The sequence below is a fragment of the Myotis lucifugus genome, unplaced genomic scaffold (genome assembly GCF_000147115.1).
Source record: "Myotis lucifugus unplaced genomic scaffold, Myoluc2.0 scaffold_130, whole genome shotgun sequence".
In the NCBI taxonomy this organism is placed as follows: Eukaryota; Metazoa; Chordata; class Mammalia; order Chiroptera; family Vespertilionidae; genus Myotis; species Myotis lucifugus.
In genome coordinates this window covers 3,425,207-3,442,411 of record NW_005871178.1, presented here as the reverse complement: position 1 = coordinate 3,442,411, position 17,205 = coordinate 3,425,207, and the positions used below count along the sequence as shown (strand labels likewise).

Sequence of the window (17,205 nt, the reverse complement as noted above, 5' to 3'; positions counted from 1 at the left end):
TGGATAGAGCCTCGGCCTGTGGACTGAAGGGTCCCAGGTTCAATTCGGGTCAAGGGCATGTACCTGGGTTGCGGGCACATCCCCAGTAGGGAGTGTGCAGGAGGCAGCTGATGGATGTTTCTCTCTCATCGATGTTTCTAACTCTCTATCCCTCTCCCTTCCTCTCTGTAAAAAATCAATAAAATATATTAAAAAAAAAAGCTGTGGGATATTTACACAATGGAATACTACTCAGCTGTAAAAGCGAAGGAAGTCTTACCATTTGGGACAGCATGGATGGACCTGGAGAGGATTATGCTAAGTGAAATAAGCCAGTCAGATAAAGACAAGTACCATATGATTTCACTCATATATGGAATCTAAAGAACAAAATAAACAAAATAGACTCAAATAGAGAACAGCTGTCTGAAGGGGCAGGGGTTGCAGGGCTGGCTGAAAAAGGTGAAGAAACTATGCCAACACAAAACAAAATAAAACACACAAAAAACTCACAGATACAGACAGTGGTATGGTGATTACCATAAGGAAAGAGGGTGGGGGAGGTAGAAGAAGGTATAGGGGGAATAAATGGTGATGAAAGAAAACTTGACTTGGGATGGTGAACACACAATACAACATACAGATGCTATAGAATTGTACACCTGAAACCTGTATAATTTTATTAAACAACGCCACTCCAATAAATTCAATAAAAAGGAAAAAATAAATAAGTAAATAAATAAAAAAAGAACAAAAAAGCATCTCTGAATAATAACCATATCAGAGCATAACCCAATAAGCACAATGTTTATAAAAATGTGGGTGGTGGAGAATTTTGTTGTAAACTATCTTTAAAAATAGAGTAAAAGTAAAGTAGCAAAAAAAGAATTGAAATGAAATAAGTGCCAATACTTCTCACTTTGTAAAAAATACATTTCTGAAAAATTGGGCTGAGTTATATTTTAAAGTCAACATTGGAAGTCACCATTTAAACATTTTTATGACAAACTGTTTTGCAGGGGAAAAAATTGCAAATTTAAATCACCGCCTTTCAATTTGCTATTTTATAAAACTAGATTTTTCACTCACTGAACTGATTTAAACTAAAGTATTTGTTTTTCAAAATCTAACACCACAGCAAAACATCAAATACAAAATTGCATTAAGCTCTAATTAATTACTCTTGGCCCAAGATTTTTAGATACAGAGGGAGGAAAAAGTCACTTCTAGTTACATGTTACTATCATATTCTGGAGGAAATTAGCCAAACTCTTTCCCAGTACTGGAACTTTATTATTTCTCAAAATAAATCCATTAACAAAGACTTGTCATTCTCTCCCTTAAATAATTTTAATATTAATACTTTGTTTTGGTAATGGATTTAAAACTCATCCTGGATGGGTAGCCAAAAATAGAGAAATAAAGGTTAGGAACTTACTTATTCTGTTCTGCCAAAGAGTGGTTACTGCCCCTAGCTTAGTAGGCATAGAGTAAGCATGGATAATTTCATACTAGATTTGGATAGAGATTGAGAGCTTGGTCTTAGCTCAAAGCAAGCAGTTCACATTTAGATAAAATGAAAATTTGGATACAATGCCCAAATTTACATAAGATTATATTATAACTAGAGGCCCCGTGCATGAAATTCGTGCATGGGGGGGGGGGGTTGTCCCTCAGCCCAGCCTGCACCCTCTACAATCTGGGACATCCCTCCCACAATCTGGGACTGCTGGCTCTTAACAGCTCACCTGCCTGCCTGCCTGATTGTCCATAACCACTTCTGCCTGCCAGCCTGATCGCCACCTACCTGCTCCTCTGCCGGCCTGATCGTCCCCACTGCCCTCCCCTGCCGGCCTGGTCACCCTGGTGGAAGCTGTGTGGAGCAGCAGCTGGGACCCACCCCCCAGCAGGGCTGAGGGAACTCCGGCAGTAGGCGTACAGAGCAGCTGGCCCCGTTCCCACTATGCACGCTGCCATCTTGTGACGGCATTATGGCGTGAAGGTTAATTTGCATATTATCTCTTTATTATATAGGCTGATTCAGGAGGAAATCAGTCCAAAAATCACATCTATTATCCTTTGGATAATAAAAGTGCAAGTTGATCTGTTATTGCAAAACTACCTAAGCCTACTTATGAGACATCATCAAAGGCAATAGTCACAAGTACATAGGTCAGGAATGTCCCTTGGAGAGGTGGAATAACATGTACCCAGATCCAAAATACCAACATGGACTCTCTTGAGAAGAGTGTCAGATGCATAAGTATCTTTCTTTAAAATGACTCCTAGGTTACAGATCACTTCACTGCTCTAGGCCTCTTAGACTTCTCACATGAAAAGGCAGGAGGCATTGTGCTCCCAATACAGAAGGTGGAAGTGAGGGAATGGCACATTTCCTTACACTGAGGAGGTCTGTGCAGTCCCACAGTTCCTCCACCTCCTTGCAATCTTCTGCTTCAGCCTTTCCAGCTCTTGGGTCAGATGTGTTTAAGTTTAACTCCATGAATGGCACCAAAGTTTAGAAGCGCTGAGAGACTCATGCAGATTCCAGTCCATCCTTGTGGGTTCTAGGGTGTCCTTGCTTCCCTGACGTCACATCCTGACTGCCTGTCCTGGGGACTTGAACTCCAGCACTAGACAGAAGAACACCAGCCTCACACAGACAGTATAACCAGCCCCCATAGCTGCATACAGCCAAACCCCTCAATAAATCCCTATTGTGTTTGTTTTTCACAGTGGTTCTGCTTCTCTAAACAAACCCTGACTGATACATTTGGGTTGGATTTTTAGGGTTTCAGTTTTTACTATTACAAAAATGCCACTGTGAATGTCCATGTTTGTATTTTCTGGTGCACTTATGCAAGAATTCCTCTACAATGTATACCTAAGAGTACAGATTGCTGCATTATAGGGTATCCACATATTCAACTTTGTAAGATAATGTCAAATTCATTTCAGAGTGATTGTGCCAATTTAACTCACACCAGCATTTAACTTCTTAAGAGTCCTCCTTGATCCAAGTCTTTGCAATTACTTAGTATAGCAATACTTCTTAATTTTAGCCCATCTGAAGAGTATAATATGGTTTCATATTATAATTAAAATTAATATTTATATAATGCTAATGAAAATGGAGAATTTATTTCTAGTCTTCATATTTTCTCTTCTGCAAAATGGCTATTCATGCCATTACCCATTTTTCTATTTCAATACTTTTACCTTTTACCTCTTTTCCCCACTTTGTTGTCTGTTACTTCTTGTCTTACAGCACTTGTTAGGAAATCCTGCATAATAGTTAGTAGAAGTAAAAGGGGTCTTTATCTTGTTCCTGATATTTAAGGGTCTGCTTCTCTCTCTCTCTCTCTCTCTCTCTCTCTCTCTCTCTCTCTCTCTCTCTTTAAATTACTAGGAGTATGGTTTGCAGCATCTTCTGAGAAGATCATGTTTTTTTTCCCCTTTAATCTGTAATGTAGTCAATTATATTTATATATTTTTTAGTGTTTAACTACCCTTGCATTTCTGGATAAATCCAACTTGTTTATGACCTATTATCTTTTAAAAGTAAACTCCTGGGGTTTGTTTTATTGGCATTTCATTTGAATTTTATAGCTGTTTTTAAAATTGAGATCGGCCATAATGTTTCTTTATTGTACTGTCCTTGCTTTGTTTTGATATAAAGGTTATATAGAATGAATTGCATCATAGTCTCATTTTTTTTCTCTCTGAGATAGTTTTAAAGATTGGATTGATCGCTTCCTTAAAAGTATGTAAAAATACCTGAGCTTAGTATTTTCTTTGTGGGAAGACTTCGATGACATTTCTTTAGTAGTTGTAGGACAATTCAGGTTCTCTATTTTTGAGTAAGTTCTAATAAGTTACACTTTTCAAGGAATTTGTCCATTTAAGTGTTCAAATGATTGACCTAAATTGATACATTTAAAAATACTTTGCCTTATCTTTGATTATGTCCCTTCACTTCTAATGTTGCTTATTTGTGCTTTCTCTCTTTTGCTCAATCTCTGCAGATATTTCTGTATTTATAAAACAGAACTTTTAATTTTATGCATTCTCTCTTTTGTATCTTTACTTTTTCATGAACTTCTGTGTTTATCTTTATTATCTACTTTTTTATACTTGTTTTTTTCCCTATTGTTCTTTCCCTAATTTCTTAAACTGAACACATAGCTCACTAATTTTCAACCTTTCTTCTTGTCTAAAATAAGCATTTAAATTAACAAGTTTCCCTTAAAGAATCATTTTAACTATCCTATTGGTCTGAATCCCATCTCAGACCAATTAAGTGAAGTAGTATTTTTTATTATCATTAAGTTTTTAGTATGTACAATTTTCACTATCATTTCTTCTTTGACACATGAATTATAAAACATATGCAGGTTTCAATATTTTCAAATATATGGGGAATTTTACAAATTTATCTTTGCTATTTTTGCCACCCCAGATCCTATCACTTGTAGTTTGCTTTTCTAGAGTCAGTTGTAAACAGTTGCTTGTGTATCCTTTCAAAAACAGTGAATGCATTTGCAAACATAAATTAATACATATTTATTCTTTTGTTAAAAAAAAAACACGAGAGCATTCTATAACATTGTATTGTATCTTTTTTCTATTACCAGTATATCTTAGGATTGTTCTATATCAGCATCTATAGATATACTGTATTTTTTTTATTTGCCAGCATTCCATTTTATAGATGTACTATAGTTTATTAAACTAGTCCTCTGGTAATGAGACATTTCAGTTATTTCCCATCTTTTGATATTATGAACAATACTGCAACGGGTATATCTTTTACAGGCATTTTTGTCCATATGTGTGATTATGTGGGTAGGACAAATTCCTAGGAGTAGAAGAGCTGGGTCAAACAGAATGCATTTTGCCACATATTGCCGGACTGTTCTTAAAGCTGTTACACCAAGTTACACTCTCATCATACAGCGAGTGCTCATTTTCTTCACAGAAAGAGCAGACATTTTGACTGTTGTCAATTTGATATTAAAAAGAATACCCTACCATTGCATTAACTTTCAATTAAGAAAAGAGATCATGAAAGTTATTTTTAAGACTCTTCAGGGGTTCCGTGGAAGAAGAAACGTCTGTGTGGCAGTGAGGGGCAGGGGATTCTTGGAGGAGGCAGCTTTTAAGCGGTGTCTGGAATAGAACTCGCAGCTGAGATGGAGGCAAAGGGCAAGACACAGAGGGTGGGAAAATGTCTTACCTAGTTTGTCTTAAGCGGGGGGAGCCCATCGGAGTAGTGAGGAAACACACCTAGTTGGCAGCAAGGAATCTTCAAAGCCTGGACACTCAGCCCTGGCTGCGCATTACAACCATGGGGCGGGGCTGAGGGGGGGGGGGGGGGGGAAACACACCATAAATAAATAAAATAAATAATAAATAAATAAATAAGTACATAAATAAATAAATAAATAAATAATGCCTGAGTCCCATCTCAGACCCATTAAATGAGGTTCTCCTGTAGGAGCTTCCTGAAACCCCCCAGGGGACAGTATTTTGCAGGGAGGGTTGAGAATCACTGCATTAAGGACGCGTGGATGATTTACAGTCTTGGATCACATGCTGTTTACCTCTAAGTTTATTTACCAGTTTTCAATATGGGGAACAATCATAACTACTTAGTTCAAAGTTGAATTTAAGTAAATTTCCACTGTCACTTTGATGAAGAGAGCGTGAAAGCCCCAGGATTCCCCTGGAGTGAGACTGTGCTCTGACCTCAGTGAGGCACCGCTCTGCCACTAGGTGGAGCTATGGATGTGATTTGGTGAAAAACAGGCTTCAAAGAAATAAGTAGAATTTGGAAACGGGGAGAGACTTAGAAACCTGTTTGCTTTAACTCCCCGCCCCGCCCCCTTTATGTTTCATTTGTAAATTTCTTTTATTGCGTGTACAAAATTGACTACTTTTCAAATAAGTTATCTATGCTTATAGTTATAATTTACAAGGTAAAAAGGGCATTACAGTCTCTTCAGTAGATACTCCCTGTCTGCCCTCCAGATCCCCTTGTACTCTGAGAGGCTCATCTCAAAGGCCGCATTGACAGTGCCCTCAAACTTGGGCTCCTGGCAGGGTTCTCTCAGGGAGCAGCACTGGCAAGAGAGACCTGAGGGCAGGAGGGGAAGGGATGGTCAGGGCATTTATTTCCCCAGCTCTTACCCTGCTGGCTGTGGGCTTATCTAGAGGAGGCTATGGCTTCTGTTCCGTGGCCCCTTCTATACCTAGAGCTCTCTCTCTGAGTTCAGGTAACCATTTACCTTGTCCCGCAGGGCCTAGGCCTGTAATTATTCCCCAGTGCAGCTAGCCCAAAGGCGGGCACATCACCGTCCTTTGTTGGGCACCTGAGCCCTGTCCACACCTTTGTAAGCCATTCTTTCATTAAACTCCTTTCCATTACACCTTTTGAGTGTGCCATGTATTTCCTGCTGGGACCCTAACTAGTATAGGGCTCACTTCCTCCTTTCTCTGTTCCTCATCCACTCAGTGCTCCTGAAGCAACAAATTCCATAGGTTTCCTGTATGCACACACATACAAGCCTAAAGGAATATATTTTATATTCCTATCACCATTATTTACTCAAATATGTATACTATATACCCAGGGAAGCACTGTAGTTTTTTTCTGTAATAATATATTCTAGAAATCACTTTCGAGTAGTATATAGAGATTTACCTTACTCCTTTTCATGGCTGCATTATATTCCATTTTATGGAGGTACAATCATATTTTAGTTAGCCTCCTATCAATAGACATTTAGGTTGTTTCCAGTCATTTGCTATTACACAACATTGCTACCAGAAATAATCTTGTACTTGAGTCATTTCTCCTTAGTTTATGTATGAGGAAGATGAAACTGAAAAGGACTGAGTTGCCTGAGGTCAATTCCTTGCAGAGCACATGACACAGTGACTTGCAAAATGGATCTGAATTTTGCTGAGAGTCATCCCACCAGATGTACTGCTCTTCTTAAATTTCCACCCTTAAGCTTTCATTCCCAGGGTAGTCCCAAGAATGGATTCTAGAGCCACAGTTCCAGGGTATGTTTTTTGATCTATTATTAATTGGCTGTGTGACCTTGCACAAGTCACTTGGCCTCTCGGTGTCTCAGTTTTCTCACCGATAAAATGGTTTCTACCTCAGTGTTGCCCAGACCGTTAAGTGCTTGGAACAGTGCCTGGCATATAGAAAGAGCCGTGCAAGCACTGGCTTTATTAGTGGTGTTATCATTCCTTTGGTTTGAGGCTGTGCTCTCATATTAGCATTGAAGCACAGCAAGAGAGAGCTAACTCTGCGTCTCATCATTCGTTTATCTTTTAAACTGAGATTATCTGAGAATATCAAATGTTTCTTGAGAGCAGATGTGGATGAAGAAATTAGAGAACTGGGGGACCTAAAGTGGTTCTAAAATAGAAGGGAGCCCTAACCAGTTTGGCTCAGTGGATAGAGCGTAAGCCTGTGGACTCAAGGGTCCCAGGTTCGATTCCGGTCAAGGGCATGTACCTTGGTTGCGGGCACATACCCAGTGTGGAGTGTGCAGGAGGCAGCTGATTGATGTTTCTCTCTCATCGATGTTTCTAACTCTCTATCCCTCTCCCTTCCTCTCTGTAAGGAATCAATAAAATATATTTAAAAAAATAAAAATAAAAAAATAAAATAGAAGGGAGTTCCTAAAGATAACTTTGCCCACTTCATAATTTCATTTTGATTTTCCTGTTCACAGGGACCATCAATTGATTTAGCCTCAGGGGGCCTCAGTGATATTACCTATAATTCACAGTTATGGAAAACAAAGGGGTGAAGGAAGTAACTTGCCCATAACCACCAGCAACTGAAAATGGAAGGAAAAGAATGCAGACTTCTCTGCGTGCCCTTTCCTTCTCTCTCTCTTTTTCTTACTCTCCTGGCTTGCTATCTTGAGCCTCCACCTAGGAGGTATAGAACTCCGAATCTAGCAATCACTAAGGTTGGAAGGGTGAAATGATCATGAAACCATCACCTTGGAGGTGGTGTCTGGGCATCCTCCTGGAACAAATGGAAAAAACAAAAGCAACCCTAAAAAGGATCCCAGGAAGAAAGGAAGGTGAATGTCATTTGTACACAGCCCTGCTTCACCCTCATCTCTCCTGCGCCTGCCCTTTTGCCCTGTCATTCATCCAACATTCAATTATTTAATGTATATATTGAGCACCTACTGTCTGCCAGGCACTGATATCTGCACTTTCCTAGTAACTGCAGGGCTTTCTACAGATCTTCTTTCAGATCTCCTGGGAGATCCCCAAAGATCCCTTCCCAAAGCCTTTAAAAGCCATCATGTTAGATTTCTCCCTCCCTAGCCCCAGGCAGCTCATCAGAACAGCAGGAACAGTTGAAGATGGAAGACTCTGTAGTTTCTGTTCTCTGCTCAACTTCCCCTATTTTTTTTTTCCCAAGGGAAATCTTAAGGGGGATCCAGGTGCAAGTGGGGCTTCAGCACCTGTGGAAGATCCTTACTGAACTTGATGGAGGGCGGGCCTGGCTCTGGTTCTGGTGAGCCACTGAGGCCAAGCGGGGGTGTCTCCCATTGGCTAATTTTCCTTCAAAAGAAGATTGGGGTTGAAGAGTGAGTTTGAGGTGCACAGAGAGACCTTCAGGGGAGAGGAAGCAAAAGAGAAATAACACTCTTCCCCCAAACTGTTTCTGACAATTCAGCACAGCATCCTTTAAGGTTGCAATAGTATCATCACTCTGTGATAGAAAATTATGTGACCACAAAACAGGGATGACAAAGGGAAGGTCCAGAGGGTGGTATGGTGGTGTCTGATTTGGCTTTTAAATTCTACAAGAAGACTGCAGTGAGACCAATGTAGATGCTTACCATGAGTTGGTAGCTCTGCTTAAGTGTTCTCTCTACCTCTTTCCCACTGCTATGTGGTTTCTCTAAAAATGTGGGTGCAGGACCAGGAAAGGGGAAAATCAGAAGAAACATGCAAATATTGAGGTTCTACCCTAGTGCTGTCAGAGGCAACTTTCATCTCTGAAAGGATAAAAATTAGCCTTCCTCAGAGTTACACAGCAATCATTGGAAAGAACATAAAAATCTAGACCTTCAATCTCTTTTATTTCCTTCAGAAAGTCTGTTGTAATTAAAGACTGTGGTAATTTAAGCAGGCCTGCAGGTTGTTTGAACTAAAAAAAAAAAAAAAAAAAAAAAAAAGACAAGAGGAGAAAGAGGAAAGAAATCATTTGCAATGAATTGATAGGTAGAGGATCAAATGGTTAGATTTATCTTAGAAGTAACCCACAGTAAGGCTGTTGTATCAAAAAGGGAAGTACTAGTAGTATCAGTGCTTCTCAAAGTGTAATCCATGCATTTGAGCCAATCCCCAAACTGTTACTGGTCTACAAGGGCCTACTTGTCCAGTCCTTCATAAGAGGCCAAACTGTGGACCACAGAGATGCCTTTATATGTAAACACTTGAGGCCTGGTGCACGAAATTAGTGCATGGATGCAGTCCCTAGGTATGGCCCGCAATTAGGGCCAATCAAGTTACCTGCCTCCTCCCTTCCCTACCTCCTCCTTTCCTCGACATCCACATGCCACCACCTCAGTGCCTAGGAGCACTGCCCCCTGCCAGCACCACTCGTTGCCATCTGTGGGTGATCGGTGGGGCGATTGGGCCCCTGCTCACAACCACTTCGGCCTGGTGCTGCCCACTCACCTGTTCCACCATCCTGCTGTGGTCCCACTCTCATCGGGGCCCATCGGGGCTGGCTGCACCTCCACTGCCACCCACTGCCAGCGCCACGTCGCCGACGCCCACCATGTTCCATGCTGCCTCCTGTTGGTCAGCACATGTCATAGCAAGCGGTCGAACTCCCAGTTGAGGGGACAATTTGCATATTAGGCTTTTATTATATAAGATGATTTTGTATGAGTGGGGGATATATTTTTTAAGTATAAACTGTTGGGCCAGATGTACAAAACAACTTGGGTTTGAAACCACAGGTTTCTGTTAACTCCTAGACAATAGTTTGTTTCCTCAGGACAGATAGATATGGCGTCTTTACTCCTACCACTTGAGAAAGTTGGTCGATTTTGCCATGATCTGCCTGCAACTGCCTTTCACCACTTCCTTTTTTGTGTGGCAGTTTTCTAGGTAGAGAGGAAGTGTCTACACCTGAGCCCCCTGGCACTCTGGTTTCAGTTATAATCGGAAGGCAGTGTCCACTGATAGGCAATAATTTATGATTACTTATGTTTTGCTTAGACTAACCCTGAAATACATTTTTCTTTGAGATTTGTGTAAAGTATTAGGAACCCAGGACTTTACCTACTTACTGGCTGTATTACTTTGGACATAGGACTCTCAGCTTCCATTTGTCCTAAGAAAACTGGGGAGAACCCTACCTATTTTACCAAATTGTTGTAAGGGGTTAAGTGAAATAATTTATGCAGAACAGCCCAGTGTAGCAGAGCAGATTTCCCTATGTGTTCATTTCTTCTTGGATAACTGGGCTGGAGCTTGGGAGAAGAATGGATGCTAGGTAAAGAAGGAAAAGACAGGAATCAACAGAAATAACCTCGGATTGACAATCTGTAATCCATTTCAGTCGGCTGGTTCAGGATATTTTTATCCCATCATAGGAAGTAACTTGCGTTTTTTTACATTATTCACGCTCTGGAGAGGAAACTGCTCTAGATGAATCCCCGGTGCCCAGCGATTTGGTATCATGGGAGTGTGCCCAGTCACTTTGTGAGGACCATTCAAGCCCCCCACAAAGACAAATGTGTAACAGAGGTGTCAGCCTTCAAAGGTTCGCACTTATAATTAATATCCAAATAACTGAGCCGCATCCCCTCACAGGCCTGTAAGAAAGCTAGCCTCGACCTCTCCTCCTCAAGGATTTCTGGAAATTCCTAAGGAATGCTTACTTTAGGTAACCACCTGGGGCCCCAGTGGCAGTGGATCTTATAATTCCTCACAACAGAGAACAGACTCTCACATTTAACCCAGTTTACTAAGGAGATATGGGAATAACACAAAGAAATAGCAATGCAGAAAAGAAGAATATAAAACTGGGTCCTCCAAAACTTCTCCTACCCTGACCTCATAGGAAGGACATCTCCCCTCATCCCTATCTTGCTGCCATGAGGGAAGGATCAATTCACCTACAGACAAGAATCCATTGACCATGACAGCAAGGAAACCCACTCTCAGGGCTACAATTCTACTCACAGTAAACACAACCATTTTATATAATCAGTGCCTTTTATGTACAGTGCTTTGTGTGAATGTAAAAGGTGATCAATAAATATTTGTTCAGTGAATGAATAAATAAATGAATGGTCTCAACCTTTCCATTGCAGATTAGAATCTTAGTTTTACATGATTAAAAAGACAATCAAGTCCCCCCCCCCTTACAATGGAATAATTATCAGCCATAAAAAAAGATGAAATATTGCCATTCATGACAACATGGATGGACCTTGAGAGTATTATGTAAAATAAGTTAGTTGGTAGAGGAAAGTTTAGTTGAGGATAAGATATTGGGAGCCAGGTTGAAGATGAAAGATTCCTGTCTGCTATTGATGTGAAACATGAGTGAGGCTGCACCTTAGAACCTAGGTACTGCTAGAGGGGCTGAGCTGGAAGGGAACTCAAGAGTCATTTCGTTCCATCCTCAACCCATCCTCAAAAGAAGTAAAGTGACTAGTTTGAAAAATCATAGAATCTTAGGATCAGAAGGAGACCTTAAAGGCTCACCTCCTAATGGAAGAATACCTTCTAGAGTAGCCTGAAAAATGGCAATTCCAAGCCATATGAATACAGGGGTGGGCAAAACTAGGTTTACAGTTGTGAGTACGAGAAACACAGAGTTTATTCTTGTACTAGAGGCCCGGTGCATGAAATTCATGCATGGGGGAGAGGGGTGTGTCCCTCAGCCCGGCCTGTGCCTTCTCACATTCTGGGACCCCTTGGGTAGGGTCCCTAGGCCTGGCTGGAGATCAGGGCCTATCCGGGCTTTCCTTCCCCTGGCTGCTGGCAGCTGGCCTCGCCCCCACTGCTGCCACTGCTTGCCATCTGTGTGGCGCTGCTCCCCCCCCCTCGCCCCCCAGCCACCGGTCGCCTCCCTCTGTGTGTGACAGGCATGGGTGTGATCACTTGGCTGGCCTGGGCCCTCTGCAGGGTGATCGCTGGCCGGCCCTGCACACCCACCACAGCGTCACTGGCCGGTGATCTGGGCCTCCCTCTGTGGGGCAATCGATCAGGGGCCTCCAGATTGATCGCCCCACAGAGGGAGGCCCTGCCCACCCGCCGCAGCACCACCAGCCGGGTGGCCTGGGCCTCCCTCTGCGGGGTGATCCTGGGGCAATGGCGGGGGGCCCCCGACCAATGGCATCACACCCGCCTTGAGTGGCCTGCTGCCAGTGTGTGTCATAGCGTGGTCGTCCGGTTGATTTCCATATTACACTTTTATTATTATAGATTATTACTTATTAATTATTGTATTATATATTTGCATTATTTGTCTTTATTATTATTATTATTTGATACCCTTCCTTATGATTTATCTTTTAGGTAAAAATGGCTGGTAATTTAATCTACTTTTGCCCACCCTGTATATCCAGCAACCAGGATATTAACCTTTGATGAATAGCTCTAGTTGTTAGTGAGTTCTTTCCAGTTCTTAGATAAAACTCTACTTCAGTGTAAGTGTACGCACTGAACTTGGCTTTCATGTCTTGGCTTAACACTTCTGTAGGTGAAATACACCCAGCTCCTTCAGGTATTCCTAGTCTATGGTGGTTTCCAACCCCATCACCATCTTGGGTGCCTCCCCCAGATCTATTCCCGTCTAACAATGTCCCAATTAGCAAGTGGGGCTCAGAATAGAACAAAATACTCCACATAACAGGCTGTTCTAGACATAGTAGGCACAGCAAGACTATTTGTTTCCAGTTCTGAACAGTATCCTACTATCAGTGGTGCTAAAGTTCTTCTTAGATATTTAGCAATTAGATTTCAGTTTGACCTACATTTGTAATTGTGGCACATTTGTAGTTCATGAGTAGGATATCACTCATATTACTTTATATCAAGCTCCCTTTTCCCATTAACTCCTAACAAACCAAGCTTCTTCCATCTAAAGTAGGTAAATAAAAAGCAAGACTTTATTTTCTACCTTCTTGATCTTGACCTAGAGACTCAACCTGGCATTTTAAATGAGAAAACTCTCATACATGTAAATGAATATTCTCCCTGCTGTATTCATGTTCATATAGCATAAGCTAATCTACTATGTCTTCATACCAGTCACCAGTAAGAGAGAGGTACACAGAAATAAGAGAATTTTTTAAGAGTTGCTTTGTCAGCCCAACCTCTTTTCCCAACCATATTAACTTATTCACATGTATATAAATGCAACCTTTTGTGATGTGCTGTGATAAAAATCAAGATAGTCTGTGCCTATGACATTTCTCTGAGCTACCAAACTAGTTATGCTACTTAAAAAGATGTAGGGTAAGTTAGTCAAGTTACTTAACTTCTCTAACCCACTTCCTTATCTATAAGATGCTGGTATTTGCTCTACTCTCTTTACCAGCTTTTAATTAGGAAGGCTCAACTAGTATAAGACATTTGAAAATGCTTTGCAAATTTTAACTTTCCACAGAAATCTAAATGATGATATGGTGATTTGTTACTAATGCTGAATGTGAGTGACTCAGGCCTGACTGCTTCTTTTAATGCTGTTTGCAATGTCTGTGAGCCCACCAGTTTCTGACTCAATACTGAGTCTGGGTTTCTTCCTGTTGGACCTACCTCCTCCAACACCTGCAATAGATTCATACTCAGATTGTGGTTCTCTTGCTTCCTTCTGTTGTCATTTTCAGTTTCGGACCTGGATAGACATCAGGGCTTGTTGCATGATGCCCAGTTCCCTTGTGACAATTTCAACCCTGGGCAGGGTCTTCAATTCAGTGCCCAGCTGGGTGTCCAATACCCAGGGACACTGAGTTTGTTAGAGGAATGACTAAATAACTGAATGAAAGATGAAGGAAGGCCGCTTTCATTCTCACTTTTGTACCTTTACTGTGTTTTTATTCTCTCATGAACAGACAGACAGACAGACAGGCAGACAGACAAATACATGCACAGAGAAACAGACAGATAGCTAGGTGGCCTGTTAGACAGGTAGGTAGGTAGGTAGGTAGGTAGACTGACAGGTAGGTTGAATGAAATCCCATATGGGAAAGCATGATTTAAATGTTCTTGTTATACCATTGTCCTCATTCAAGGCTGATTTTCAGCAGATACTCACTGGTGTGGTGGCATCATTGTTGGGGATAGAACTGGATAGAACTGCCCCCAGCACCCTGAGTGCTTCACCACCCAGGCCATCCCCTGAGACTTGTCCTTCCCCCAGGCCTCCCTGATCTTCCCACAACCTAACAACCCAGGAGTAACTCCAGGCTCAGCTATGAGCTTCCAGGACGATTCCCTAGCATTTGGATTGGTGTGCATTCAGATTGGCCACTTCCACTGCCAGGCAGGCTGGTGACATTTTTCACTATCAGCCCTGCCCCATTACTTACCTACTCTCTCCCCATCACTGAAAATCTCCCAGGTCCAGGGCATGCCTCATCCCCTCCTGCTCTCCTGTGCTTCTCCAGCCCAGGCAGAGCTCCCGCCTACTCTGACTTCCTTTGAGTCTTGTGGTCTGTTTCTACTCATCAGACACTTAATTGTACCTGGCCTTGCTTCTTTTATACAACTTTTCCTGTGGGTAAGGTATTTCCCCAGCTCCCATGAATTCCTCAAGCTGGAGCAGATCGAATACAGACTGTGTATCCATTGCAACATCTCCTACAGTGCTAAACGGGGGTTTAAAGTCCTAAAATGGAATCTGATAGAGCCTGGGGACCGTTCCCCACTACAGCCCTGAAAGGGAGGAGATGCTGTCAGGATAGCGCGATGAATCCCCAGCCTCAACGATGAACACTCAGAACAGCAGAGCCTCTGTCAGCCTGGGCTGGAACTTGTTTTGCCTCTCGGGGACCAAAGCCTGGAGCCTGTTAGGCTGACATTTTCCTAACAGCTTTCAAATGTCACATTCCAGCATCCAGCACTCCTTGTTCTTTACTTCTTTTCATTTTAGAACATCAAAAAAGTTTTTGTGCTTTAGAAAGACCCCTCTCCCTCCCTTTGAATTTTCTGCTTTCAGGAGGGTGGTGCTGGAGGACAAGTCCCCAGGGCACTGCCTGAGAAGACTGAGTGGCTCATCCCGTCACATGTGCGTCACATGCCCGTGGCAGCCAGTCATGCGTTGTGTGCAGACGCAGATGCGGCATTTGGTTAAGCAGGGAGGATGCTGGCAACCCCAGTGCCTTTTCAAACTTTCACCTAAAAAACTCATCGTTTAGTTTCTCTTCAGATTCCCTTAAAAACACAGGTGAAACTTTGCACCTGACAAAAGGGGAAAAACCTGGGTTGTACATATAAAAATTTTGGCAAAAATACCACTATATTTGATATTTGGGTGACTTTTTAAAAAATATTTTTTAATTTATTTCAGAAAGGAAGGGAGAGGGAGAGATAGAAACATCAATGATGAGACAGAATCATGTTCCCTACTGGGGATTGAGCCTGAAACCCACCAGGAATCCAACTGTGACTTCCTGGTTCATAGGTCGATACTCAACCACTGAGTCATGCTGGTCAGGCAATGACTTTTGATTTTCAATAGACAGACAATACAATTCTAAATTTCAAAATATTAAAGAAGCTTTAGAACTTGAATAAGATAATTTAATTTAAGACATTAAGGTATAAATATTATTTTTCAGATTTAAAATGTGAAATGTGTTGCCCTGGTGTGGCTAAGTGAATAGAGTAACGTCCCTCACACTGAAGGATGGCAGTTTGTTTCCTGGTCAAGGGCAAGTACTGGGTTGCAGGTGTTATCCAGGGCCTAGTCAGAACACGTGCGGGAGGCAACCAGTCAAGGTATCTCTCTCACATCAATGTTTCTCTCTCTCTCTTTCTCTCTCTCTCTCGCTCTCTCTTTTCCTCTCTCCTCACTCCCTCCATTATCTCTAAAAATCAAGTGAAAAAATATCCTCAGGTAAGGAGGCTAACAACAATAACAAAAAATGTTAAATGTGTTTTTAAAACCTTTCAAATACAGAAAACATATAAAGAAAATAAAAGTTCCTAATTATCTTATCACATCAACAGAGGCAGTTACTGTTAGTATCATTCTAACTTTAGTTGAGAAAGCAAATGAGAAGGAAGGGAAAAAAAGGAGTACAAGGTTTTAGATTTTCTTTTCAAACATGTAAAAAAAAAAGGACTCTGTGCGAGTAATCCCCAAATTTTTAAAAAGAAATGACAGATATTCTTATTCCAAATAACACTTATATTGCCAGGAGTACCATTGCTGGAGTACACATCACAGTGTTTCATTGATCAATGAGCTTTACAGAGTTCTAGTTTTTATATCACGGAGGACAAATACAATATCTATGTGTATACTTTTGATATGGAATGGTTTGTGAGTTTCATGTCATCTTTGTGCAGGGGCCATGCTAATCTCTGTATGGTTCCAATTTTAGTATATGTACTGCTAAAGCAAGCACTTAAAATAATATTTTACAAAAGTACTATCATTACAAAAAAAACTTATGAACTAGAAATAAGGGGGGAAATTACACACAACCCCACCACTTTAATAAAGTCATTAATATTTCAGTACACTACTTTCCAGCCTTTTGTTCCATTCTCACTTTTTTCTTCAACACTGCAATTGAAAGCAAGCTATTATAAGACCACCTACTTCACTGCCCCACTGTGATTCTCATTCTCTCTCTCTCTCTCTCTCTCTCTCTGTCTCTCTGTCTCTCTCCCTCTCCCTTTGCTTATTACTCTCATGAGTCTAGAGCTTTTATAGCATGTTGGATACAGAGAAATGGCTTTCATGTTGTTAGCTGAGGTTCAAATTCTGGCTCTACTGTGTGGACTTGAGAAAATTATTAAGTAACTGGTCTCAATTTTCTCATCTGTATAATTTCCTCATCCCTACTCATTGGGTTCTGTGAGCATGGAAAGAGATAATGTGTGAAAACTGAGTGACAGAGTGATAAACTCAGAGTAAGTGCTCAATATATAGAAACTATTTTTTTCACTTAAAATTGCATCATAGCAACTACTTCATAT

The 17,205-nt window shown here is 41.3% G+C and overlaps 1 protein-coding gene and 1 non-coding gene across 2 annotated transcripts in view; both read right to left on the bottom strand.

The window, feature by feature from the left end:
- The window catches only part of PDCD1LG2 (programmed cell death 1 ligand 2), a 132,235-nt gene that overhangs the window by 53,194 nt on the left and 61,836 nt on the right, over nucleotides 1–17,205 (bottom strand). The gene's annotated exons all lie outside the window — the stretch shown is intronic.
- On the bottom strand, nucleotides 16,526–16,628 carry LOC111827095. Its single transcript, XR_002830581.1, has one exon. It is a non-coding gene; the product is annotated as a U6 spliceosomal RNA (small nuclear RNA).